The 26,324-nt window shown below is 42.3% G+C and overlaps 1 protein-coding gene across 8 annotated transcripts in view; it reads left to right on the top strand.

Moving 5' to 3' along the window:
* The window catches only part of MYO9A (myosin IXA), a 174,013-nt gene that overhangs the window by 32,255 nt on the left and 115,434 nt on the right, over positions 1–26,324 (top strand). The gene's annotated exons all lie outside the window — the stretch shown is intronic.

The raw sequence follows: 26,324 nt of genomic DNA, 5'->3' as shown, positions 1-26,324 counted from the left end.
CGTTTTAACAGTGAAAAAAACCCAAACCTGAGTAGTTGGGGTTTTATTGTGGCACTTACTCTGGGTTTCCTGATAAATACTGACAACAGCGTTAGCAATGAGAGAAGCGTGTTTCTCCACCTGTAGAATCCTACCTGCTTCCAAAAAAAAGAGGATAAAAATAAAAGTACAGTAGATGGCTTGCTGCCAGATTGGTTAATACTTTGTTTTCACTCAAATGTTTCTTAATGCTGGTTTATCTCAGTGGATTCTCAGTGAGAAAAGAGAATTATTAGTGGCCATTTTCTAGTATATTGAAAAGAGAATTCATTGCATACAATGTGTTGATAATGTTGTATTTATGAAGTTTCTGTGCACTCATCTTCTTTGAGCTGGGGAAGAAATCAAACATAACTTTCATGGTCAAAGTTGTGTTTTCTAACCATGAGTACTTGATTTGGCCACTTATTGGTTACTTTATGAGGACTCTTCCTGTGTATTAGAGGTTAGATAAACTGTGCCATCAACTCTTCAGGTATGAAACTCTGAAGTGGGATTACCAGCATTCATTAATTAATTAGTCTTGAGTTTGCCCCATAGCCTTTGAGATGGTTTTCCTTGGAATTGCCAGCTTTACTGGTTAGAATTTTGTTGGTTAAAATCCGTCTCCACATGGGTGATGTGTCAGCTTCAGCCATTCCGTTGTCCTTGGAAGCCATGATGTATGGAGATGGTTTGGTGGCTTGCATCCTCCCCTCTCCCTCTCTGTCTCCTCTCCATTTGCAATTAATTGTGGTTACTGCAGTGACTCACATTGGTGACCACATTAATTTCAGAAAACTGGTATGAAGACTATTGCATTCCACCTCCAGGCGTGTTATTCCACCTGCAATCCAGTTATTTATTTGAAACACTTCCATGCTCTTTAGTTTTGGATACATTATTTAATGTATTATGTTGGACCAAGGTAATTTTATGGTTCTCTTTAGCAGCATCAGAGAGAGCATCTCTGTCTAGGTTAGATTTCCAGAGGTGGAGAAGAGAGACCTCCATGAAAGGGAAGGTAGAAGGACATTTGGGGAATTTTTTTTTTCTTAGATTCTACTTTTCTCAGAAACAGGTTGTCTACTTGCTTGACTCTTGGAGGGAGAGAGGCATCACAAATGGTTTGCTGGGAATCCTGCTCTGGTGTTGTCCACTTACTTCTTCTGGGGACCATTGACAGAATGGTTTGGGGTGAAAGGGATCATCCCAATTCACCCCCTGCCATGGGCAGCAACACCTTCCTCTATCCCAGGTTGCTCCAAGCCCTGTCCAACCTGGCCTGGAACATTTCCAGGAAAGGGGCTTGGAGCTTCTCTGGGCAGCCTGTGCCAGGGCCTCCCCACCATCACAGAGAATTCCTTCCTAATTTTTAATATTCTTTTCCTTTAAAAAGCACCTTTGTAGTTCCTCTCCTTGATTCTCTTTCCACTAGGTGAGGTTGCTCAAAGCCCCAGTGTCTGGCAAGTTGTGTGTGTTGGGATGAGGTGGAGGGCAGGGATGTACTCCAGTCTTTTGTTTTCCTTTCACAAGATCTGCAGCTGTTTTAGAGGGAAAAAAATCCTGAATCATATCTGTTATATTTTTTTTGCTGTTGGAACAGAAGTTTGCATTCCTTCACTCTGGCAGCTGGATGGCTGCTGTTGTGCTTTGTCTGCTTCCAGACCTCTTAGAAAAGGTGGGGGTAATCCAGAATTTCTTCTGCTCTGCCAGCACCAGTCCCAAATAGTCACAAATCAGGCAGCCTGAAAGATAAAGTGGCTATATTTCTGCTTTTCCTTCTCTTCCTAGATTTTCCAAAGAAAGGGGTCTTCAGAGCAGAGCTTTGGGTTGCATTACTCTGCAAACCATTTGCAGATTTGACCTTTTGAGTTGTGGTTGAAATAAATTGAATAAACTCTGGAAGTTTAGATGCCAAACTTTTGGGGATTTTTCTTTTTCTTCTTTTCTTTTGTTCTTCTGTCCTCCAGACACCTTCTGCATTCCCTTTGCTTTCCCTTTGCATATTTAAGATCAGTGTTCAGCTCAGGTTTGTCTTTCAGAGGCAGTGATGCAGCTCTTTGTGCTGCAACTTCTGGTTTAGGCAATGGAGCAACCAACAGTTCACTTGGACCCATTGATCTCTTTCTCAGCTTGAAAAGTGCCTCTGGCAGGACAAGTGCATGGAACCTCCTGTTCCTGGGAATGCCTTTGCTGTCATGCTCGCACGGCAGGAGCAGAAGTGGAGCAAAATTAAGTTTTTGGGTTGTTTCTGTAGCTTCTCTGTTTTCCTAATTTATCTTTCTTGAACAGCTTTGGGCTATTGTTTGGGGTTTTTTGTTGTTGTTGCATGAGATTCCTGAGCCTTGTCCAAATTGGACTGTTGGGGACAGCTGTCAAGACAAGCTGTTACTCCCTCTAAACATGGTGACATCATTCACCAGTTGCACGTAGGTTAAGGTGTGTACTGAGACCAGGCGTGTCCTTTTAAAGAGTATTTGATGTAAATCCTATGGATTTTTGTTCTTCCTCTGCTGGGATCTAATAGGAAAATTTTGTTATAGTGGTGCTCCGTGGAATGTTTGCAATATGCTCCTTTTGGTGATATTTTAAAATATTTGCATGTTTATATATTATTTGTCATAAATTATATTCCTTAAATACATGCTAATTTTTCCAATAACAAGATTCAAATTTTTTTAGAACGTGTGATTTTCTTTATATTTTTCCTAAGTTTCTCCCCATTTTCCTTATAAAGCACATTTTGCTTTATTAAGAACTTGCTTCTTCTGCAGAGCTAAACCTATGAAAATTTTGTGCTCTAGCTCTCTTTAGTTTCAAGAATGAGCTTTTCAAAATCTATAATTTTGTGTAGTTAATTGAGGAAGAGTTCCATGTGCTGCACTTCCATTATGTTTCTGATTGATTCCATACAATACTTGAGGTGAAAACTTTTGTTCAGCTTAATGCTACATCAGGAATCCAGAGTGCCACACATCAACAAGATATTGAGGGGCTGGAGCTTGTGCAGGGAAGGGTCTGGAGCATCAGGAGCAACTGAGGGAGCTGGGGGGGCTCAGCCTGGAGAAAAGGAGGCTCAGCAATGACCTTCTGGCTCTCCCCAGCTCCCTGACAGGAGGGGGCAGCCAGATGGAGGTCAGGCTCTGCTCCCAGGGAACAAGGGAGAACAAGAGAGGAAGTGGCCTCAAGCTGTGCCAGGGGAGGTTTAGGTTGGAAAAATTTCTTCACACTGGAAAAGATGTGCCTTTGCCATCCCTGGAAGCATTCAAGGTTAGGTTGGAGAGGTTGCACAACCAGATCTAGTGGAAGGTGTTCCTTTCGAGGGCTGGGTGTTGGATTAGATGACCTTTGAAGTTCCCTTCTAATCCAAATCATGTCATGATTCAATTTGTGCTCCACCTGGAGAGCTGTGCTTTATCCCTGCAGGGATATTTTATCCCAGATCTAGGGAACTTGTTGATGTGAAGTTGAAATGGTGTTTTAAAACCCTGCTTTCTCTTTAATTAGATTAGCTAGAAACATCCAGATGAACTTTATGTTGGAATCCCAGCTTGTTTTTATGGACTGTAACCCTTTGAGGTGGGATGTGGATGGGTTCATCACCTTGTACTGTTACATGGTGCAGCCTGTGAGCATTCTCCTCCATCCTCCTGAACCATGCTTCAGCTTCCTGTGGAGCTCTGAATGCAAGTTAATTTATTACATTTTGCTAATTTCTTTTTCAATTCTGCATAAAACTGCAAAAGTAGGAAATTCCTCCCTGGTTTAGGTATGCCCAAAGGTCCTCAGACAGGTATTGGATGAACCTTGGTCTAAAGGAGTCTGCACCAGATTATTTGACCATTGGTCTCATTCTCAGCATCTCATTTGTCACAGGAGTACAGCCATTGCAGCTATACACAGCAGATGTGTTTTCTGAGCAGCTGTTTATTTGCCTTTTCAAACATCCCAGTGGGGATCTCTCAGAAAAAAAAGAAAAAAAAAGCCAAGAGCTGTGTTCCTGGGAGAGGCCTCGGAGCTCAGGCGGTGGCCAAGGGAAGCTGCTGCTGCCCTTCACAGCTGACATGCATCTGCAGCCTCTCTGCCAGAAAAAAAAAGAAATTGATTGCTTGAATTGCCTTGGAAAGAACTGCAGAGAGCTTTCTGTAGACTTGGCCCTGCTGTTTGCATTCCCAATGGTGGTAGTTTGCACAGCAACCTTAGGAATAGCAGCTGGAGTTGCTTTTAGGTTTCTGGAGCAGTATTGTGCAATGTGTGTCTTTTGCTTTTGTGGGTGAGGTCAGAGTTGCCACCTGAAGGCCTGGGAAGCTGAATGCCTTTATGTTTTCTTATTTCTTTAATCCTGATTATGTGGTTTTTAGAGGGAAATGCAAGCAGCATCTAGAAGATGTTCAATGTTATTTTCCAGGACTTTGTGCTTATGCACAGGGTCCTCCTAGCTGAATTCAGCCATGGCAGCTGGAGCTGAGGCCCTGCAAGGTGTGAGCAGAACGACTCCACACTGCTGGAACTGCAGTGGATACTGCTGAATGTTTCCAGAGCCAAACAAAGAGCCATTGAGTCGAGTTTAAAAAAATCAGTTCACTGAAATGATCAGGCGTGTCCTGGACTTCCAGTAGGTTTGGGTAGCATTGGACAACATGGGGAGCCCAAAGCTCCTTGTGCACATGGCCTCCAGTGCTTTGCCTGTGTGTGCTAGACCTGGAGTTATCCAGGTAAGACCCAGCTCCACTGGCAGATCCCACACTCTTAACTGGAACAAGGATAAGGGGATACTTGATTCATATAGGAGTTAGGTTACCATTATTTGCCTGTGAGAAGAGACATTTGCAAGCAGACCATATTTATATTTTTACCTGGAACAATGCATGGGATGCAGACTTCGACTATATTCCTTTTTTCCCCCTATTTCAGCTTGAAACAGTAGTAATGGGAAATAAAATTTAAGTATATTCACATTTTTGCCCCCTACTTGGAACAATATTAACAGGAATTAACCAAATTCCATTAAAATGGATTTAACAAAGAAATAGAATCTCTGATTCAGTTCATAATGTTCAGTTTCAGTACACTAATTTTTAAGTAATTAGGTAACTGATTTTATATAATTTTAAGTAAACAGTGTGGCTCTAGAAGTTTTATATCCACAACTTGGATTTACATGAAGGGGAGAGGGAAGATTTATTTTCTGCTCATTATTCACTTTTTGATCATTTTTAACCTACGATATGTGCAATTATCACAGCTCTGCCATCTGAGTTTGGGGTAGGTGTGTTCACAGCAGCCAGGCTTTTTTCCCTCTGCATTCTTGCCTCCCCAGTGCCTGAAAGGTTAGTGAGAGAGCAGCACACGGAGATTATCCAGCTGATGCCTAATGTGGGAAGAATTTGTGCAGGCCTGACACAAAGGACTCCCACAGCAAGGCTCAGGCACCAACTGATTTTCACCAACACTTGCAAAATGTTGGGATTCTTCAGCTGGGGGGGTTTTACAGTTTCAGGCTCTGTATCAAATAGCATCTTTTTCATCCCTATTTCTGGCACTGAATTATTCAATATTTTCACTGTAGAGTCTTTCTGCCATATCCAGATGGGCTGTATCAGTGCCTGAGTCTAATATTGTTAATATTTTTCATTATGTGCTCTCTTCAACAAATATTTCATTTTTTCAAAGTCCAGATTATTGCGCTTGAATGACAAAAATTGGTGTTTCTGCCCTGAGACGACAGTAGGGAGATGGATTTGTTATTAAAGCAGGTTTATATGAAGCTGCTCTTTCTCCTCCCTTAAGAATTAGGAGCTATTTTGTTTCCAGGCGGGAAATGACAGATAAACCCTGTCCTTGTTGGTAGGAGTGCTCACCTTGCAAGATATCCTGACTTTACAGACCTCTAGATAGCCAGACTTTATGGACCCCTAAGTATCAGGATCTCTGGCTATCCAGATTCTATAAATATATATCTGTATCTATACAATATCACTCTGAATCTGACCCTGGCAGGGACCATGTGTTCATGCAGATCCAGATGATGCTCAGCATTATATGGTATTAGAGAACATTTTACTTTCTTAACACCATTTTAGAAATATCTTTCTCTGTCTTACTCCACTAGTGTGTCTGTTACTTGAGTTTGTATTCAGCTTTTTTGGTAAAACTTGAGTATCAAGATACACATTTAACAAAACATGAGGGAAGTGCCCATTTTCTGACACTTTATTTTTAACTTTTTCTCTCTATTTATCAGATACTGTAATTATAATGTAGCATTTTGAAAAATATGTTTTCATTCAAAGATCATGTTGCTACAGTTCAATAAGGCTTCCATGAAGACTTAATAACCAAGACAAGAACTTTTAATCCCTAATGTACATAGGTAATACAGCACCATGTTTTTCTAGTCATGGAGTGAGAAGTTAATGCCTTAGTAGGGATTTTGTTCTCCCCCTCCCCTTCTCCCTGTCCAAATACAGGGTTTTTTGTTTTCAGGAGCATTTACTGAGACCCTTTTGACATTTTTGTGTCCGAGTAGCCTGTATCAGAGCAGACACGCTGGACTAGGTGCTGGGTGGGTGCCAGGTGGGTGCTGTGCTGCAGTCCTTGGTGGGGAACAGAAGAGCCTGCAAACAAGGAGCCTTTGTAGGACAGAGACTACACCTAGCTCTGGTGGTATCAGTTCGCAAATTTGGGCTTTTTAACGGTTTCTATCATTCCTGTGGCTTTTCTGGGTCCGGAATGTGAGTGCTGTCCCCTAAACACCTCTGGGAGAGCATTTGGGTTTGCTGCCTCAGGAGCAAATCCTTCTCCTGACTGGTCAATGACAGTGTCCTCCTGAGCTCAGAAAATTGTATCCCAGGGGAGCAGATACAATTTTCTGACTCAGTCCTGCATGTCTACAAGGGAGAGAGGTTCCCCTTCTTATTTATAGGGCAGGAATTGCTATTGGTAACATGACATTGTCACTTTTAGGGTGGGGACTCAGTGTGGTTAGTTATAGAAGGCACCACAGTGCTCTCCTGGTCCCACCTCCCTGCTCAGGCAGTGCCATTCCAGAGCACAGGATTGCGTCCAGACAGCTGTGTAATATCTCCAGTGAGAGATACTCCACAGCTTCTCTGGACAATCTGTTCCAGTGCCCCAATGACTTTGCCAAATCCAAGAGGAATCAGCTAAAAGAAGCAAGGCACTTCAGGAAGGCAGAGGCAGGGAGCTGCTCCAATCTGTTTGCTGTTTAAGGTTAAATATTACGTGGAGGTTAAGTTTAAGCTCGGCGGAGGACGGTGGAACAATCCTCTCCCAGTCCCACGTTGCACAAGTCTCGCAGGAGCTCATGGCAGCAATTCAGGGTAGGCAAATAAAATCATTGTTTGCCATGTTTGCGGAAGGGATCTGCCTTAACGGCGGCAGCAGATTGCAGCTCTCTTCTATTCCCTTAATTAAGATGGATGAGGGATAAACGTTGTGCCAGACGGTTGAGCCTTTGGCTTTGTCACTGTGATTGAGGATTTGGGCTTCTCTGGGCAGAGGCTGTGATAGGGAAGATGAAAGGACAAGCAGAATCTGAAGAGTTTATAACAGTGGAAACCTTTTGTAGATCATTTATTTTTAACATATAAAATACAAACCCCAAATTATGTCCATTTTGCGTCAGCAAGTTAACAAAGCTCTGTCTCCTTGGGTGGTTGGTGTCCCACCATCACTCCCTGGTCCTGTGAAACCTTGAACTGAAGACAAGCACCTCCTGTTTTGGAATGAAGAGCCATGGAGAGCGAGGTCTTCCTCCTGTCCAACAAGGATTGAAGGCTTCACCTCATCCTCATCCCAGTCCTGGGGGGACATGAGGCAGGGCAGGATGAGACTTGCCTGCTAGACCCACCACTTGCAGGCAGCTGTAGTTCAGGGATCTCCTAAATCTTCATCTAATAAGTCTGAATGGGTGTTTTTGAGGTCAGCTTCACTATCAATGACCATAAGGAAAACCTGAATAGAGGAAAAGATGTTACAGTATTGTTTAAGAGTCAAAATAATTAAAAATTTAGCATAGCACAAGGCAAATCAGGTTTGTTGGCAGTTATGAAAGACATTATTTATAGTTATAGAACATATGTATGTATATATATTTTTAAAAAGGAAAAAATGATAAGTTGAGCAATTTTTACCCATAACGTAATTTTTTTAAAAATCTAATTTTTTTTGGTCAGTGTTCTCCAGATCCACACCATTCTTATTTGAAAGGGGGAAATAAGAACAAAAGAATGTGGTTCCTGTACACTGACTTTGTGGTAGAGAGCAAAGATTTACTGATTGTCCCAAAATGGGCAGATTTACTTAAGGTTTTTAACTGAGAGAAAAATCTTGGCCAAGGATCTCTGTGAAGAATAACAAAGGAGAAGGAAAGCAGCTGGGTAAAAATGCTCAAGTCCAACATAAGGATAAAATAAACTTAATTTGCTTTATCACTGAGGAAATAACTTTTTTTTTTTTAAGAAATAACAGGTTTGGGGAGCAAAGTTCTGATTTGGTGGGTTGGTTGGGAGCTGTCCCCCAAATACTTATTGCTTGAGTGCTTTCCAAAGCAGAGCAGATCCAGACTTCACAAAGCATCTGACGTGCTTGGAGAAGAAATAGAAAATAAATAAATGAAGAAACAAAAGAAAAAGAGACAAAGCAGATTTCATGACACAAAATCCTTTTTTGAAGAACTAGTGCTCTCTGAGGATTCCAAATATTCTACATACATTCTAGTAGGTGTAAGGAGTACTCCTGAGTCTCTCCTGTGGGAAATTGTGGGGTTCAGTTGAGGGTTTTCTTCCTATATCTACAAAATGAATTATCCTTTAATTAAGGAGATTTGGAAAATAGTCCTGGAGAGCAGAAGATGCAGTATTTTTTTGTTGTTCAGCAAATACAGGTAGAGTGGTTTCTATCTGATGGAGATGGGGAAGATTTGGTGTTGTCTCCTTAAAACAACCTTCTCTACAAGGCTCATATCCACTTCTTCATTGAAAGGGGACTTTACAAACTCTGGAAATACACTTTTCTGGTTTAGTTTAAGGCTCTTAAAAGTTGGAAACATCGGAGTTTGTCTTTATCTCCAAGGCTACTGCCGAGGAGCTGGCGATGCTCAGAGGAATGTGTTTGAATTATTAGGCTGAACTCTGCAGTTCTGGGCCAGAGTGTTCCTGCTATTTGGAGGCCTCTGGGATAGAGGTAACCTTGCCAGCAGGTCATAAATTTGAGCCAGGCTTTTTTACCTTAGTCAGGAAATTCATGCTGGAGCTTTCCTTAAGCCAGGATTCGCAGTGATCTAATCCCAGCCCGCTGCCAAACCTGACCTGGGAGTTGTTTTCTGGCGTTTCATTGCTGTCTCTTTGTTTTGTCCGTCGTGTTCCAGATCGCTCGATTTCCCCTGCTCCGCGCTTTTCACTGGAGCTGTTAACTGGGAGGGGATGAATGCACACAATCAGCCTGCAAAAGCCTCGCTGCTCACTGTGGGTGATGGCCAGCACCAGGATGTGCTATCCAGGGAAAATTATAATGAGCAGTTCATTTTAGTTTCTCCAAATAAGTGCTGGAGGAAAACCTGTGATGGGATTTTGGAAGTTTTGGGACATTTCATACACAAGCAACTAGAAATTTGCATTGCAGGTGTCATATCAAAATCAAATCAACAATAAGAACAACTCATATAATAATATATGTTAATATCTCCTATAGTATTAATAAAAAAAGTTAGTGTCTCCTATAATACTGATATATGAATTAATTATATAAATACACACACCAATCTGCATTGCAGGTGTCACATACAAAATAATATATATATATTATAATATCTGCCATAATATATGTAATAAGAATGTAATTACATATATACACACACACACACCAATCTGCATTGCAGGTGACTCAAAGCAGTCCAAATTTATATAATATGTCCTGCAATAATACTGCTATGTAATATCAATATATCTATATACATATACACAAAAACAGAGCTGCATTGCTGGTGTCATAGGTTTTCATAATCACATATAATAACAACAACAACAATAATAATAATGAAGCGTATCAGGTGTCATATAGAGTCCCCAAACAATTACTCAGGTAAAACCTCACTGCAGTTGTGGCTTGATGGGAATGTAAAAAGCTTTATTTTTAACTGAATTTGCAAACTATAACACAAGTAAACCGTTTAAGCTATGAAAAAGCACAGCTGTGATGGACAGTTAAAATATTTTTGAAAGTATTCAGCAATGGGAATTTGCCCAATGTGTTAATTATTGCATCTGTTAATGAAAGGTGAGCTATGTTTGTTGCACATTTAGTATGAGTGGAGATACTGCTCCAGTACATGGCTACATATCTGTGATGTGAAATTCATATGAATTATGCCAGTTTTAAAGGAATTTCAGTGGATTCCTTGGAATAGCAACTACACAACACTGGGATGCTGATGATGTGTAATTCCCAGCAGTGCTGTCAGTGTTGCTGGGCGGTGATTTTTGTGTAGCAAATCCAATTCCTTCTCTTTTCTTTCATGCAAATTGAGGTTTGGAAAGACCTGCTCCCATGTCCTGTCCAGATTGCCACCGGATGTTTGCTTTAAATCAAAATGTTCTATTGCTGGACACGTTAGATTAAAATTAAATAGTTAAAAATAATATCGTGGAAAGAGAAAGAACTTCAAAGTCCTTTCTGGCTTAGGAAATATGTCTAAAAATTCAGCACAGGGTCACCTGCCTTTTCCATTGCTGGTGCATATAGCCAATCAGTCTAAATTCACCCATAATCCACCAGTGCTCTCCATTTTGCTGAAAATTATAAATAACCCTGTTCCTGCTCCTCCACTTGTGCTGCAAATCAGGGGAATGGGGATGCATCTTCACTTTTGTGCAGTGAAATGTCCTAAATTGCTTTGTGTCCATGCACACAAACTCTTTGCCTTCTTGAATATTCTCGGTGTAATAAGTGGGCATCCAAGAACTGTTAAACCTGGATTAATCCTGGTCTTGGGCTGCTCCAGGAGGGATTACAAAGTATAATATTGGCATTAAGGCTGGGAGATGGGAGCGAGGCTTTCCAAAGTGCTTACGCAGCACAAAGAAACTGCCGGCGCCTTTTGGCTCGCATGCGTCCCTGGGCTGCAAGGGACGACTCAGGCCTTTCTAGAGTTACATCACAATTATGATATTTGTAATCACAGAGATGCAATAGAAATAACCTCCTGGCTGAAGGGAAGTATGTGGGTAATGAATGGGTGCGACCTGCCTGTTGCCGTCCTGGGTTTTCATGCTGGCTCGCACAGCCCTTCCCGCTCTGCAACATCTGGTTTTCATCTGCTGCAGGAAAGCCAAATAATTTCAATGAAACTGGGAGAAAACATAAAGCTTTAAAAAAAGAGACAACTATTGATGTTAGCCTGGTTTTCAGCTGGCGTTAATTAGATTTATCAGCAGGGTTTATCGACAGAGTGGACACTCACTTGGATGCTTGAGTTAATGCATCATCCAATGACCAATGTGATTAACGAGGACCAAGCGCCACGTTTTTCCTTGGAAGAGCTTGAAATGATAAATAATGTGAGTTGAGATTACTCTGATTTTTGGTGCATCCCCCAGGTGATGAATCAGCAAGGCACTGGGGCACACTGGGGATTTTACTGATGGGAACAGTCTTGGTTCCGTGGGACTGGCCGTGGATGCTGTGGGAATAAGGATATGGCAATACCTGCATCAGGTTAGCCTACAACAAAAATGCATTCTCTAAACTGTCAAATACTAGATGTATTGAAAGAAAACAAATATATAATAGGTGTACATGATATATGAATAAAAATAGCATATGAGATATAAAAATATAAAATAGGTGTGATATATACATGAGATATAGAACTATGAAATAAAAATGCATTATTTTCTTTCTGTCTGTCCCTCTAAATCAGAATAAGGTGGTCATTGAGGTCCATTTTCAATTTTAGACCAGTGAAGGTCAACATCTACTTAATCCCCATCACATTAGAGCGCCCCTGGACTAAGTTTTTTAACTGCACTTTGTTGATCACTGAGCTTTTAAAGACGTGTGTGAGTTCTCAGCAAATGGAGCATTTGTCCTGCTCTGCACAGATTGATACTGTTGTACTTGAGGAGTAAGCAGGCTTTTTGTTCCATCTAGGCTGCAAAACTCTCGTGGGTTGTTAGATTGTCTCCCCTCAGTGGGTTTTTGGTGTTGGGAAAGCTTTATTAAGATAGAATTATGAGTAAGCTAAATATTTCTGGTTTTCCATATTAATCGTGTCTGTTTAGCAAGAGAAATGGAGCTGGGAGAAGCTTTTCAAGTAAGTAGGACGTCTCACCTCCTGGCTTAAGGCATGAGGATCTGTGAGAGCAAATACTGAAGGAGCCATAAGTCTGTATTTTGATTTAATGGTTGTAATTTTAAAATTGCTTTATGGTTATCATGTCATAAGATCTTAACCACTAATTTTTCCAAAGAGTTTAATTAAATTTCAAGCTTTCAACTGGAAATTCAAAATAGAAAATAGGTTTGAGCTTACTATTAAGTTTCTTGCTTTGAGAAAAGTCGCTGCGTTTAATAGAACCATGGAATGGGCAGGGTTGGAAGGGCTTTTATTTATTTGACTGGATTCAAACCATGGTTCATTCATCTTCACCCCAGATTGCCAGATCCACACTTCAGTTTCTTATGAGCCAAATTTCTTTGGACAAGGATGCAGTTGGAGCAGGGTACCTGCAATTGCTAAGGAATGTTTTCAGGAAAAATCATGGTCTTTTATTTTTTTTCTCACATCCCATTCCTTGCCATGGAATCAATTCAGTTTAATTTTGTGTATCTTACTGGGGGCTGGTGCCAGAGACAGGGTTAAGAGGATGCAGAAGGTGAACAGTTCAGTAAGTCAGGACTTAAATGTGTGGGTAATTCATTGTGGATATTTCCCTCCTTCTTTCTACCTCTCACATGAGTTATCTTTGATGCATTTGTTTTCTGAAGTGGCAGTGTAAGGATTGCAAATGCAGTAGCAATCCCCAAACCATATGTTTGTAGGCTGGATCAGGATCTTGATACAGCTTGGAATAGTGTCCCCCATGTATTTGTGCCAAATGTCCCCAGGAACAGAAGAGTACAGGTGGGAATCTCTGAAAGTGATGTTCATTCTCAGCATCACTTATCATCAAACTTAGATTTTAGAGCTCTTTAGCACCAGTTCTCCTCTTTTTCCCCCCTTTCTTTTTTGCCCAGCCCCTGATTCTGTGGGCTTATTTTTCCACGCCTTGTTTCAACCCCCACCTGGGTTTTAATTATTATAGTGATTTTAACATGGGCAACTGTTGAATTATCAGTAGCTCCCCTATCCTGGATGCCATCCAGGGGGGGAGATGAGGAAGAAGGAGCAGCAAAGAAGAGAGATGGCCAGGGAAAGGCCTCACTGTCGGATGCCGGAGGCTGGGTGAGCGAATCCTTCCTGCTGAAATCCGGCCAGCATGAGGTAGGACAATCGTGCTGCTGTTCTCCTTGGGAGTTATAAACAAGAGGATGAGGCTCACCAAGAGAAAGAAAGGTTTATTTCTGTGGTTTTCCTTTCTGTCAGTGTTTTAGTTTCCTTTTCCACCCTCCTCCTGAACTGCAGGCAGATCTGTTTAGAGAAGAAGCGCTGTTTTCACATGAGTTTAATTTTTTAATGTAGTATTTTACTTACTGATTAAGGTCAATAAAGAAATACATTTAATATTGTCTTGAAAGATGCAAACAAATTCCTCCTTAGATAGCACTGATGGTGTTTTTGTTGGTGTTTATAAAGCTGCTTTCAGGAAACCAGCAGGAGCAGCATCCTCATCTTCCCCAGCCGGGATAAACAAATGCAATCCAGTGATTCCTGCTACATCCCACATGCATTTTTTAAATGCAAAAAGAGAAGAAGTAATAATAAAGAAGGTTGAAATAATAATAATAAATTCACATCCCAAATTCAACAAGAGTGGTTGAGCCTCTTGCTTTATTCAGGATAATGATGTGAATGATGTGTGCACTGTTACTTAAGGGAGGGATCTTTTAGCTCTACACTCATAAAATCTTTCCTAGATTTTATCCCTCTGGGAGATATTTGTGGAGATATTTTGACCACTCGAGTGATCATGTCCTTGTTGTCTTCATCATCTTTAGAATTGGGTGGTGTATGATGAGGTTGTCACCTCTCAACAGTGACTTTATATATATGGAATAAAGGTTTTGGAAGTGGATAATAGGTGCTGGAAAATGTGAGATCTAGATCGAAGTCTCCCTCCAGCCTGTTTTTTGTTGGCATGTCTGGTTCCTCCACATACACTCATCTGAGCTTGACTAAAATCCTGTAAACCATCATCTCTATTGTTCTGCCATGTGAAGGGACATTTGGACATCAAACCAAGGGGCTTGGATGTGTTTTATGTTTTTTACTGAGAACACAAAGTTAGTCTTGGATCAGTCATCGTGATCCAAGGCATTCACCCTCTGGAGATGCTCTATCATGCAGGGTGATATTTGCCCTGGGTGGGAGCTGGGGTTGTGCCTCTGGGCACTGTTCTGCCCTTAGCAGGGAGGGATGTTCCAGCATTCTGACCTTGCTCCTGGAGCAAATGCCAGAGTGCCAACAGCTCCTTTGCTTGCAGATAAACGCTGGTTCTCTGTTCATTTTTACGAACCAAGTGTGATTAGTAACGGCCCACTCTTCATTGTGCTGAGCTGCTGCGTGTTAGGTCACCACTCACTTCCAAATAATAGATGGAAATGTGGTTTTATTTGGGTTATAAATTATGTATTGCCACTTTGTACAGGGAGTGCTTGTTTTTCCTCTGCCTTTTCACATCCCTGAGCTCTTCTGGTTAAGGATTCTTTTCTCCCTTTAAGTTCAACCTTTGAATCTCTTGATAAATTGAGAAAAAATACTGAATTTGTACTTGAGCTTTGCGGTTTGTCTCATCCTGGCAGAAGACATGTACTCAAATCCTGGTTGGGTGTTCCAGCTATTCCAGTCAGACTGGAACATACTCTTATATCTGTCTGCAAAATTTCTCTTTCTGTATCCTATCACAGCTACTTTGATATCGACATCAGGTTGTGATTTTAGTTTATTCGCTATATATTTAATTACAGAAGATTTACTACAGGGCTTAAACACACTGTAGTGATTCTTCAATGACTGAACGAAGAAATGCTGTTCTGAATTTTACTGTTGTAGAAGCTGCAAATTTCTACAAGGGGAGTTGTAAATATTTTGTTTAGTTACACCATGATGGAGAGGGCCAGAGTATCATCAGAGTAGGGAGCAATCAGGGAGGATTTGTCAGACTGTGTGGTGGCAAGGAAACAGAAAAGAAAAGAAATGAGATGTACAATACCTGTGTATGAAACCAGCACTTCAGGAAATCAGAGGAGAGAGAAGTTAATGAGGGTGTGCTCTAACGAAACCTTGCATATTCACATTAAATTAATTGGATAACGAAGTCTGGTTTGCCATTTACTCTGGCAAACAATGCCCCTGTGGATTTTCCAAGTGTATCTGCTGTGTTTCTCCTGCTGGCAGCTGTAGTGGGAAACACTGGTGCACAGCTCCCAACACAGCAGGTCACCGGCACTTCATCCAATACACCTTTCTTTGAAATATTTGTACTTTTGATGCGTTATTGCACATACATGTTATCCCATGTTCTTCTGGAGGGCAGGAAGGTTTGAAAAGCTGGTGTTCCCCAAAATATTATGCCCAAAGACTAAGGAGTTGGCAAAATTAAATGCTATTAAATGCCTTTGGAGACTTAATTTGTGCTAAGACGTTCTCAGTGACACAGCACCCTTCTACCACTTCCCTTCCTTGTCCTCCTCACAGATGGAAAGATCTCAGCAGCTGGTGGGGGGAGATCCCAGATGGAGCTTCTGTGGCTCTTGGATGCTACTGTAAAAATTTAGACAGCATTCCTTCCTCTGATTTGCTCCATTTTGGGTGAAATCAATGCAGAGTGGGTGGTTTGGGCCAGGTCTTTGCTCCTGGAAGTCTTGCAGTGAGATTGGATATGTGTGACCGCTGTAAAAATTTATACTTGAAGTGTTGTTAAAAATCCTGGCCCTTCATGGAATATACAACTTCAAACTACATTTCTTAATGCATATATGAAAACATGGAATTGAAGGAAGGTGCTTTGAGTCCCCACTTCATGATCTCTCCTGCTTGGCTGAGGTAGATGATGAAGAGCTGCTCCTTATCTTGATGCAGAGAGAAGGAGCAGCGAGGCCTCTGCATCCTTGGCATGGTGGCAGCACATCTGCCCTGGCACACCAGACCTGGGCTCATTTTGACTCCTACCTTTTCAAAAAGGAAAAGGAAAACACACTCCCACCATCCATCCATCCCACTTGTCATTTTGCAGAGCCGGGCTAGGAAGAGGTGGACAACAGAAAAATATACATGTTGGTTTTGAAACGTTTTCTGCGATGTGGAAACTTGGAATATAAAATCACACCATGTTTCCCTTAATTTCATTAATCCAGTGCTTTCCTTTTCTGGTTGGATTTTCTTGTCCTTTGAAGCTCAAAACACTGTTCTCAGAAACACTGGCCTTGGCAGCACTGAGGAACATTGCACAAAGCTAAACAGGTGGTTTTGGCAGGATAACCTTGGCCGTGGAAGCTCCTTCCCTGCCTGGATACCTCTCCCATGACAAATTGCAGCACCGTGTCCATCTTGTGCCATGGGACATCGGCTGCTCTGTGCTCACCTCCCAGCTGTTCTTCCTCTGCAGGGAGCACATGGAGTGGTGTCAGATTTACCCCAGCCCGGGAATCTGGGTCAGTTCATAGGAAACCTCTCCATGGTGGCCTCGAGGAAACCTGCGATTAATTCCTCTGGGAAGGTGACAGGCGGTACCTGTTGAATTGTCCTGTTCTGCTTTACCTAACAGCTGAAAACAAACACCCTCTCCTAACACAAATATCTGATAGGAGCACGTTGATTTTTGAGACTGCTCACTAAAAAAACCCAATGCCAGTTATTATTTTTCACGATATTTATTGAATATTCTGGTCCCTGATAAGACAATTGTTTTTCAATGCTTTCCATTGAGATAAATTTTTTTCAGTGCTGTGCCTCAGTCTGACTCCTGCAGGTGTTGTGGTCCATCCCAACACTTACTAATAAGTATTTTTAAGCTCTTACTTCACCCTTTGAACTGTGGAAATAAGGGAGAAGGTGTTCTTATGGATCAGTCAGACATTCGAAGCTGCCTATGGTTACTGAAACATTACAAAAGCTGGAAAACATGAGCCCAGCAGCCCTGCCATGATGGAAGTGACTCATCTAAGCTGCATACGAGGCACAGAGATTTTATGCTGCTGCTCAGTGGCACTTGAAATTTTGGAATTGCATCAAGAAGAGTTGTAGATTATTTATACAATCCCACAGAAAAGCAAGGAAGGGCTGGAGATGTGTGGATTCACATTTAACCTTCTCCTTACTCGAGAGAATTTTTACATGGCAGAAAACAAATGTGTTTTTTATTGTGTTGATTTAATGGCAAAGCTCTGATTTGGTTGGTTTTTGTTTGTTGGAGGGGAGGGTGTGGATGATTTTTTGTCTGTAAGCAGCAGAAAGTGGCTGAGGTCTGAGAGGAAGGACAGCAGGAACGGGAGCCAAGCTGAGGCTCGGGTTACACTGGTATGTTTTGGTTGCTGCCTAACGTGTTTTTGTTTTTCTTCATTACACATATTTCTCCTGGGAAAAGCAGGAAAAACTGTGTGTCAAATATACATCAGGGCTCTCTGCCTCTGCTAAGAGGTTCCAGATGGGAAGCATTATGATAGGGACACTTTCTCCTGCCTTTTACTTTGTGGTATTAATTTTGGTGACAAACTGCAGGAAAACTTATATCAAGCCCAGAGTGTGCAGTGAATGCTGCTTTTTTTTTTTTTTTTTCTTTTGAGCATCTTTTGGGCTACCCAAGTATGCAATAGGAAGTTGAAACTTCATTTCCAAACATTTGTGGCCCCATGTCAAATCATATTCAAAAAAGGAGTAAAAACTAGAGTTTTGAAGGGACTTGGAGCCTTCCAGGGCTGGAGAGTGTCCAAGGCTTGTCCACCAGACCACATGCCTCTCCCTAAATTTGAGACTGATGTCTGGGAAGGAGGGGATGGAAGCTGGTGGAGATGCCTCTGCAAGGGATGAGTCTCTTGCCGATGGGCAACGTTTCATTTCTGTGCCGGACAGGGTCTGTGACTCCATCTGGGGTTGGCATTGTGTCTTCTCCAAGACGACCTCCCAGGACTCTGACTGATTGTTTCCAGACCTGTCCTCAGGCTGAGGGTCCACAGCTACTCCACCTGAAGTGAGTGCTGTGGTAGTGGGAGTCACAGTCAGGCTCGGGCGATGACAACTTGTCATCCCCAGTTCCTAAGATTAGTGAGTCCCAGCTTCAGCAAGTCTGTGAGTGCTATGAGAGCTGTCAGCAGGGGACAACAGCGACAAGAACTCGGCAAAACCTTGTCCTACAGTGTCCTTAGGATGCAGTTTCTGCCTGCATGTTTTTGCATAATGAAATTGTGTTTTAACAAGTAGCGCTTGGTTTGTGTGTTGTGTCATTTGAAACATCAGTGTTTGCTAGAAAACAGGCCAAAAAGACCCAAACCATGTTACTTTTGGAAGGATTTAAAGCCATGGGTGAGGAGTGGCTTCCTATAGCTGCATGTAGTGCTCCATGCTCTAAAAGCCAAGAGATGCTTTGGAGACAGGAATTTACCCCTGTCTTCTGCAGAGCACTGAAATATGTGGATGGTTGACTGTTTGAAAATAGAAAAGTCATATTTTCTTTATCAGGGGCTATAGAGCAAATGAGACATGAGTGATCAAGAGCTCTGGAGACTCAAAAGCCTCAACCTTGAAAAGAAAAATCCAAACATGGTGCTGAGAATGTTGTTACCTGTTTATCATAATGGAATTATGGCATGGTTTGGGTTGCAAGGTCCTTAAAGCCCATCTTGTTCCAATCCCTGCCATGGACAGGGACATCTTCCACTAGACCAGGCTGCTCCAAGCCCCATACAACCTGGCCTGGAACACTTCCAACCTGTACCAGGGCCTCACCACCATCCCAGCCAGAAATTCCTTCCCAATGTCCCATCTAACCATGTCCTCTGGCAGTGGGAAGCCATTCCCACTTGTTCCTCTTCCTCCAGGCCCTTGTTCCAAGACCTTTTTCAGCTCTCCTGGAGCCCCTTTAGGCACTGACAGTGTCTCTGAGGTTTCCCCAGAGCCTTCTCATCTCCAGGTGAACGCCTCCAGCACTCCCAGCCTGACTCCAGAGCAGAGGGTCCCCAGCCCTTGGAGCATCTCCATGGCTTCCTCTGGGCTCTCTCCAGCAGCTCTACACCGTTCCTGTGCTGGGTATCCAGGGCTGAGGCAGTGCTGCAGGTGTGGTTTCACCTGAGTGAGGCAGAGGGACAGAATCCTCCCCTACCTTGCTGCCCACACTGTGAGTTCAGCCCAGGCCATAGTGGGTTTGGGGCTGCTGGAGCAGGTCTATCTTCTCCTCCGCCAACATCCTGACGTTCCCCCTGGGGCTGCTCTCACTCCGTTATTTGCAGTATTACTTTATTTAAAGTAAAGGAAGCCAGAAGTGCTCCTGACAATGTGTGAGGCTGTTTCTAGCAATGGCAGACAGGTTTTATTTGCAGCAGCTGCAGTTTATGCTGCATCACTGCACTTCATCCAGCTCTGCATATGGGGAATATGAAAGGTGAGGAGGAAATCGTGATATGGCTTGATGTTGCAATGCGTAATATAACCTGTTATATAGGTAATACTCCCCTCAGTCATCCCTTGAAATGTATATATTAATGGGTTTTTATTGTCATCCTATCAGTGCTGCTTTGTTCCCACTGCAGTGCTTGTTTGCAGTACTTGTATTGCTGACTGAGGCAGTGTAAAACCTCCTCCTTTAGCTTTGACTTATTTCCAACTGGTCACTTTACTGCTATTGCTGTTTTATTGTGATTATTTTATGTCTTTATCCTATGAAAAAATCATTTGAAGCACCAATAAGGAGATTTTGCTCAGTCCTGGCACCTGTTGGACACTTGCTACCTGCATTTGACTGAGTAAAGTTTGTTATTTGACTGCAGAATATGAATGTTGGGAGTTGGAGAGACACTGTAGTAACACCAAGTTTCCGAATTTCATTTTGGGATGCTTCTTTAAATCCAAAGCTCAATCTAGGATGAAGATTTTTTCCACCCAAATATTTGCTGGCCAATGTGTGCAAGTTTGCTGGAAAATATCAGCCTTTGGCTTCCCAGGGTTGTCCACCCTGCTCACAAAAACATGAATGTCTGAGCAGAGGAGCAGGAATGTCGGTCAGACCATAGGGATTTGGCAGCCTCTGCCTCCAGGATCCGTTGGACAGGCGTTTGCTGGTGGCTGCCAGCTCAGCCGGGCTTTTTTTCCCATTATTGCTCTTGCGTAGGAAAACTGTCCCTGTTCGGGAAGAGGACTTAGGTTGGAGGCTTTGACTGGGTTCTGGGGTTTTGTTTTCTTGCATTGTGGTTTTATGACAATTCCTTTTTTTCCAAGAGCATCACTTGAAAGGAAGAAACTGCAGTAGTCTGATCCTATGTTTGAATATGGGAAAAGGAGGAATATTCTGCCAACACTGAAGTGAACACAGACACTAAATCCTATTTCTTACATAGCTGACAGAGCCTCTGCATCAAATCTCCCAAACAAGGGTGTATTGTAGTGATGCCTATAGGGTTTATCTCAGGTATTTTACCCCATAATGGTGCTCTGGATATTTCCATTACATTGGCATATCAGCTACATTGATTCCTAAACCTTCTCTAAGTCGCTACTCTCCCGTTAAAAGTCTGTCTCTCTCCCATTAAAAGTCTATCTCTTCCATATTTGTATTGGGGAGTGCGCACAAAGACTGAGCCTGTATTTTAAGACAAGTTGCTGCCAAAAATTTGTCATTTAATTTCTCCAGGTGGTGAGCTCCTCTGCAGTGCACAAGGGACAGGAGCTGAGAGAATGGCTGGAGCTGTGTCAGAAAGAGTTAGGTTGGATATCAGGGAAAGTTCTTCCCCCAGAGCAGAGTCAGGCCCTCAACAGGCTCCCCAAGTCATGACCCTGAGGCTCCCAGAGCCCCAGCAGTTTGGACAGGGCTCTCAGGGATGTGGGGTTATTGTGGTGTCCTGTGCAGGGGCAGGAGCTGGAATCAATGGTCTCTGTGGGTCCCTTCTGAGTCAGGATATTCCACGATTCTATGATTCCCCATTCCAGGATGTTGGCATGATTCCCTGGAGGAGGGGAAGGTGCTATCCTTGAATAATCTCAGTTTTCACCTCAGGTAGGGTCAGTGCAAGTGTCTTACCATGACAAGACATTTTTACTTGGCTTAAACTGTCTATAATGAGAAAAAAAAATTAAAATATGTTTTATAGTGTGTGCTGTGAGAGTTGTATTTTACACATCAGTTCAATTACAGGAGGGTTTATCTGTTAATGGGTAGAACTCACTTGGCTGCTGTTCAGTAATTGTAATTATGGAATGAAGGATTTGGTATGCTTTTTGTTGGAAGGATCCCGCCGAGTTTAATTCCATGTAGTGGTGGCTGTGCTGTCATTGACAGTGAACTCTCAGTGAAGCGATGAAGAGCATTTTAAACTTGATAAATACAACAAATTGTACATTTGGTTGGTGTGGGGACACCCTTAAGTAAGGTCTTGACCCTTTGGGCAGTCTTTGCAGTCCATGTGGACCTGTTCTCCACGTCTTCCATAGGAGCAGGAGGGAGAGGAAGGGTCTCATCAGCCTTCCAGGTGTCTTTATCCTCTGGGCTTTCCCCATCTGAAGTATCTATAGGTCATGTGTTTAAAAGGTTCTTTTGTGGATAGTAAAGAGCAGGGACAGGACAGGCATGCGCCTTCTGGTTGTTCCACCTGCTTAAAAATTGAGTATTGATTTTATGGGAAGAAACCGGAAGCTAGGTGGGTTTGATAAACTCATAAGCAAAAAAAATCCAGCTACCACAGGAAGCAAACACCACCAAGGAGATGTTCTGCTGTGGTGGCTGATGTAGGATTAGATTCTGTTCATGTCCACAACCAGGACATGCTTTCTGTAAAATGTTGGAAACAAATGTCACCAATTTTAAACAAACAAAAAAAAAAGATATTTTGTCATTATATGCCTTGAGTTTAAGTTGCTTTGACACGTTTTGGTTTGAGGGTTCAGAGGAGGCCACAGAGATGCTCAGGGACTGGAGCCCCTCTGCTCTGGAGCCAGGCTGGGAGAGCTGGGGGTGCTCACCTGGAGAAGAGAAGGCTCCAGGGAGAGCTCAGAGCCCCTGCCAGTGCCTGAAGGGGATCCAGGGCCTGGAGAGGGACTGGGGACAAGAGCCTGGTGTGTCAGGACAATGGGGGAACAGTTTTAAATAAAAAGGAGAGATTTAGATTGGATGTTAGGAAGAAGTTTGAAAGAACTTGTGAAAGAAGTTTTGAGGGTGGTGAGGCCTGGCACAGGTTGCCCAGGGCAGCTGTGGCTATCCCATCCCTGGAGTGTTCCAGGCCAGGCTGGATGGGGCTTGGAGCACCCTGGTCTAGTGGAAAGTGTCCCTGCTGCAGGGGGTGGCTCTTGGATGCAGTACCAGGTCCTTTCCAACCCAAACCACTCTGTGGTTCTGTGTTCTGTGAAATGGAAAACCCATGTTTACTCTTCAAGGTGCTGCAATGGCCCCTTGAAGCAAAGAACAGCGAGGTGGGAACGTTTGCTGGTCTTTAAAGGTCAGTGTGTGGCAGCTCAGAGCTGTAGGGCAGGCTCAGGCTCTGCTCAGGCATTGCAGCACAAACACTATAAATAATCTGTGGTTTGTGCTGTTGACCACAAAAGCACCGCTGGGTTCATCCCTCAGTGTGGGACACAGAACCACAACCGAGAGAGCAAAACCCCGAAGTGTTGGCGCTTTGAGTCATGTTTAGCTGCTCTAAGTTAGGTTTTCAGTATTACTGTTGAACCACAGCTTCAGAGGTTCCCATAACAGCTGTGTTTCTGTGCAGCTATTCAAACTGTGCCTCATACCTTTTGACTTTGGTGCTTCCTTAGGGGCCATGATCTCTCTGCCTCGAGCTGGCTCCTCATGGGAATTGAAAGTCAGAGAGATCCATCAAAGTGAGGTTGTTTTAGCAGAGCAATTTGGGCTGGAAGATTTTATCAGGAGGTGGGAGCTGCAGGTTTAAAAGCTCTTTCCAGGGCAGGAGCAATAATGGGAAGGGATTTAGCATGGCTCAGACTTAAGTAGAGTACATGCAGTGTATATTCTGGATATAATTCAATATATTTCTGTTTAAAAGCAATATTACAGGGCAAGAAGAGTGCTGGGAGCTTGGTTTCAGGTGGAATGAAAACTAGGAAAAATTATCTTTATCATCCTGCTGTATATGTTTCAGAAGGAGGAGGAAATTTGTGAATGCCCTGGACACAAAAAAATGACATTAAATTTCAAAACATATATGGTTTTATATATTTGTATGTTATGTATTTATTAATTTGGTGAGAAATACATTTTAGCAAAGCTGTTCCCAACGTGTTCACACAGTTGCAAGTGATTCATACTTTATGAATATATTTGATTAATGAACTCCAAATTTCACAGTAAACCAGGAAATATGAATCTTCCAGCACTGTCTTGTCTGATATGAGCCTGTTTCTTCTCCCTGGCATTAATGAGCTTGATGGAATTTTGTTCCCAGTCTCTTCTGTGTTCCTCCATGGAATAGAACTATTTTTTATATATATATATTATAACTATTAATATATATATATTATAACTGTTAATATATATATTAATATAAGTATTCCACAATGGCATAGTTGAGATTTAAGCAGTTGACTTGCTTTTCTCCTGGTATATTCATGGTATAGCTTTCTAAAAAATTCGATTTACACTTCAGGTTAATAGGGAACCATTTAAAAACTCTTGTGTGTTAATGTATTTCTTATCCTGTACAGCAAAGAGAAGATGATGTTTTTATTTTTCCCTCTAAGGATGAGGGCTAAAGGCTCCTCTGAGGGCTCGGGACCTAAAATATGCTGTATAAAAGGCCTGTATTTCCACTTGTTCTTTCACCACAGAAGCTGTTATTCTGTAAGGGAATGCAGCTGTTATTCTGTTGGAGAATATTGCTGTTATTTTATGGAGGAATAACATTCAGTTTGGATGATCTATAGAACAGTGTTATATTGCCAGATATGAACAAGTCACCATGGTGTTTTCCCTGTTGTTGAGGTGTGGAAAATAACATTTTTTCAAGAAAGACATTAAAATAATCCTTATTCTGACTGTAATCTGGAATTAATCCAGATTGCATCAACATTCAGTCCAGAAGGAGGAGGCTGCAAGCCTCTGGGATCAGGAGGAACGTGGAGCATTTAACCAGGAAACTGTTAATCTCTTTTTTTCCCTCATCCCAATAGACTTCTCTTTGTGCAGGAGGGCTGGAGGAGGAGGAATGGAGCTGCTGCTCTCTCCGGCCTTCTCCAAACTGCTGGATCACCCTCCAGGTCCACAGGGACTCTGAGCTCCTACAGAGGAATGTATTGAATTTTGTTTCCTTCCAAATGTTGAGCCCTGGCCAGTAAAAGCTTTGGTCTCCCCAAGAATCCTCGGAATGCTGTTATGGAGTTTTGTCCATTGAGCTGCTCAGCAGCCTCGAATCAATGAGTCAGTAAAGGGCAATCAAATGAACAGAAGATAATTTGTTTTAGAGAAATTATAACTTGTTTTCTGAGGTTGAACTATTATATTTTGCCCCGCTTGCAGGGGACAGTGCGTTCTGTTCGGGTCTGTATGGATTAGACACGTGTAAATTGAATTAATAGCACATTTTATGGCCCAACAGTCCTGCTAAAGAAACCCTGTGAGTAAAGCAAACAAAAATGTATTAAGTTGTCTCAAATCAAACACCAGACGTTTCTCCAGCTACTTGTTGGCCCATTCCCAGCGTGCTGGGCCCAGAGTCGCCCGAAGTTTGCACAAGGAGGGATCCAAAGACCCTTCTCATTTATATCAGCACGAAAGAAAAATGCATGAAAGAGGGACATTATGGGCTGTGATTTCTGGAGGCATTTGGGTTATAACATATCATGTGGTCTGGCACATTCATCCCCAAAAAGCTCATAAAAAAAGAGGAATCTCACTGTTCCCCACTTCTATATTTGAAATATTTTCTCCTAAATTTCCTTGCTACAGAATAAGGAAAATTGACTCCTGAGCAAGGCTCTTCCCAAAGAAATCCTGATGAAGAGACCTTCTTTGTCCCTGTGAGCAATTTCTTAGGGTAGAAATACAGGAAATTGAACTAGAAAATCTTCTTAATATTGTTCTTTGCTTAAATTCTTTATTAAATTTTATGAAAATTTATTATATGAGATAATATAAAACTGTGCTGCCTCCTCTTTGGTCTGTTCAGGTTCATCTTGCTGCTTCTCTAACAAGCAGTGTTAATTAGGTGTATAGAAATTTCATCTCATTGCCTTAAGATGCTTTCTTAGAACATGAGTGATCCCATAGCAGAGAAATGCTCATAACCTAATTAATGCAATTTAAAACTAGTGCCTAAATATAAGGTGATACACTTGCATTTCTTGAATATTCTGCTTAAAAGCTTCTTGCTGTGTCTCTGCTTGCTGAAATACCTGGAAGTAATTCCTTTGGAAACCTTAAACACCGTCTTTTAATATCAAAATTCCTGCTTTGGGGGGAGGATGACTGGATTTTCATCTCCAGGAGAGATTTGGGGCTTCAGGAGAGGTGTTGGTGTCTTCAAGCTCCTCTGGAGGGTGGGTTGAAAGGGAATGCTGGGTGCAGGGAGGATTTTTGGGGCAAATAAGCAGGAAAAAAGCCTGAAAACAGCCTGAAAATATGTGAATCCTCTGCAGGGTTCCTGAACTGCAGCTCTGGAATCATCCCTCCAGAATAAACCTGTTTGCTCGGCAGGTTTTGGCCCTCCCAGAACCTGCTTAGTTGACTAAAGCGGGTTCATATGCAATAGTTGGAGTTTAAACAAATGCCTGTATTCAGATGGGGGGGAAATCATGTTGTTATTCCATAGCAAACCTCTGTGCATTCTTAGATCATTAAATCTGAGCAATTTGGGAAATAAATCAGCCTGGGAAGGGAACTGGATCATGCACAGATAGGACGTGTCCAATACCCTTTCTCCAAGGTCTCATTTCGTTTGACCTTTATATTCTGCTTTTAGTTGGGATG

Source organism: Catharus ustulatus, chromosome 12 (assembly GCF_009819885.2).
Source record: "Catharus ustulatus isolate bCatUst1 chromosome 12, bCatUst1.pri.v2, whole genome shotgun sequence".
Taxonomy (NCBI): Eukaryota; Metazoa; Chordata; class Aves; order Passeriformes; family Turdidae; genus Catharus; species Catharus ustulatus.
Note: the sequence above shows the minus strand (reverse complement) of the source record. Positions and strands in the feature narration are given on the sequence as shown.